This window comes from Octodon degus, unplaced genomic scaffold (assembly GCF_000260255.1).
Source record: "Octodon degus isolate 3935 unplaced genomic scaffold, OctDeg1.0 scaffold00110, whole genome shotgun sequence".
Lineage (NCBI taxonomy): Eukaryota > Metazoa > Chordata > Mammalia > Rodentia > Octodontidae > Octodon > Octodon degus.
This window is the reverse complement of record NW_004524686.1, coordinates 5,053,389-5,056,339: the sequence shown is the minus strand read 5'-3', so window position 1 is coordinate 5,056,339 and position 2,951 is coordinate 5,053,389.

Genomic DNA, 2,951 nt, shown 5'->3' with positions numbered 1-2,951 from the left:
GGATAGATATATAGTTACATTCTCTTAATGAATAGAGGGATTTGTTCTAATGGTGTTTGTAAATAGGATATCATGTCCGCATCTTGTACAGCAGTTAACCACTAGGAACAATGTATGCAATGTGTTAATTATTGAAACTGTTCTACCAATTTGATTTGAAACTGTCTCATTGCTATTAGTTTATCAATAAAATTGTGGCAAAAATAAATAAAAATCATTCAGCATCGAACTCCATGTGTAGGTTCAGGGTTCAGGCTAGTTCAATATGTATTTATGTGAGCAAAGTAATGAAACTAAGTGTGGCCACTGATTCACTCAGTCGTAAGCACTGATCATTATAATACGAGTCAGTATCTCTGCTGAATGTGATTCAGAAATGATTAAGACACAGTCATGTCTTGTGCATCTCTTGGTCCATTTAAACAGATGCACATTAATAGGTATTAATAGGTAATTCAGATTGTAAGATCAATCTAATAGGTGGTTAAGAGTACTGTGAGAGGACTCAGATTAGAGTTAATTCAACTTTTTCTTTAGAATCTTGCACAGGCTATTTCATATCTCAGTCTGTTTTCCATTTATAAAATAGAGATGATCATAATATTGACTTTATGGTGTCTCAATAAGAATGAAATACCATAAAAATGCATGTGAATTGATAGTACAAAGTAAGAACTTGACAGTTGGCAGTTGTGATTACTTTTATGAGACATATCATCACTTGTTTTGACACAGGGTTTTACTATGTATTTCAGTCTGGCCTGGAACTCACTGTGGAGTCTAGGTTTCCCTCAAACTTACAGTAATTCTCTTGCTTCAGTCTTCTGAGTTCTGAGGTTACAAGAGAGTGTAACCATGCCTGTTTTATGAGACATTATCATTACCTGATTTTTTCCTGTGGTGGAACAAAGTAACATAGAGTTAATGTCTAGACCTTCATAGGTGCTGTTGGGGTCTGATCTTTCCCATTAATTCTTTGGTGTCAACAGAACTGTCTAGATCTATGCTCTCTAATGCAGTGGTCACTAGCTGCTTGAAATATGGCTGATCCTCCATTAAAGACTAAATCTGTTAAAGAAAATAATGTAAAATATTTCAGTAAAAATACTAGTAGTTTATACTGATTGCATGCTAAAAGCACATTTTTGATAGATTACAATATGCTACTAATTTCATTCTTTTTACTTTTCTCCCCAGTATGACAGTTAGAAACTCATCATGTATGTATGTGGCTGGCATTCGTAGCTGTGGGTGACAACACTGGTTTATATGGAGCCATTACTCCACATTCTTGGGTCCTTCTTACTTTGGTCTCCCCATCCTTCAAGACCTACTGCTGATGTCACTCTCTCCTTTTTCACACAGGGACCCATGTCTCCTAGTCTGCCCTAATTATCACCCTATAAGTTGTGCTGACTTCCATAGCCCTCTGTACCTAACATGCAATGAAAGAGGCCTATGACCAGTGGTGGACTATGAATGGGATTTCTTCCTAGTCTCTTCATAACTGTTCCTTGATCTCTCTGCTTTAATGTTACAAATGTTGGTTTCTAGTTAAGTATTTATAGATCTCCCTCCACTAATCTACTGTGAACTCACTGATGGCCCACACTATGTCTAATGTATCTCTGTTCTCCATTGACCAAGGTGACCTCTTTCAGAAACTGAGTGCTCAATAAGTACTGTAGGTACACACAAATCACTCCCTGGCTGCATTTCCACCAGCCCCTAACAGTCTCATTCCATGGCTTTCATTTTCCTGCTGAGGTTTTATTCCTGGCTCTCACCCTTTGCTTACAACCAGGCTCTCATTACAACTATTTGAATGACTACTACTTTGTCAAGGGTGCACTCTACCTTAGCTAGGGCAGAGCAGGCCCAACAGCAGCTCTGGCATGCAGCTTGGGTGGTGGGTTTCACAGGAAGAAGTGTAAGTTCCCCTGAGGGTCAGCTGGCTGTTTGAACAGTATGTGGAAAGTGGAAACATTCTGCCTCCTGCCCTGGTTAGATTGAATGTTCTGATCTTCCTTATGATGGGCTTTCTGCCAACCTTCTGGGTGATTCTGCCATGTCATTCATGGTGAGTAAATGATGCACAAAAAGCAGAGTGGGTAGATTGTGGAAGATGTGAGTTTCCTAGCAACATCATTAGCTACGCTGGACCACCATTCAGTCAGCTTTGCCTCCTGTGGCCTGATACCATGGCGACACCACTCTCTCTCTGGCCACTCCATCAACCTTGCACTTATGGTTCTCTGTCTTTAAAGGGACTGGGGAGAAAGATCACTTAGCAGTGGGCTGCTAAGATGCTAAAATAAATGACAAGTTTCTGCTTCTTTCTTTTTTCCCCTGAGGTTCTTTGACTGTGTATTTTGTATGATTTGTTTCCTAGGGATGGACAGTCTTATAACCTTTTTGTCTTGTAAGTATAGAATCTTTGCAAAAGCATCTCCTGTCTCCATGATGCTTGAGAATAAAAATGTTTTAAATGGTGAAAATGTTATAGTGTTTATTTTGCTTAGATGTCATCCATTTATTAAGGGAACCCAGTCCTCATTAAATTTCTTCTACAATGCTCCAGGAAATTATCAAAGGATAGTTGTTGGGTGCTTGAGAATGACTCCTGCAAACCTTGTGTTATCTGCCATTTTCTTCTGATGTAATTTCAATACTGCAGTGATTTCTACAGGTGAAATGGTCTTCATGCCCACCAGGCCACCACAGCAAAACTGTCATTGAGCCACTAAAGCTATAACAGTTTCTTTACTTCTCCACTACCGATGGAGACTGCCCTGGTTCTGTTGTCATGTTACTACCTTTGTCTTGTGTACCATAAAGTATCCCTCTTTTTATGGCCCCTTTTCACTCTCCTCCCCTTTCCTTGTTCCTCCTTCCCTCCCATTATTCTTTTCTCTCAGTCTCCCATTCTTTGGCTCCAGCCCTTGCTTCTC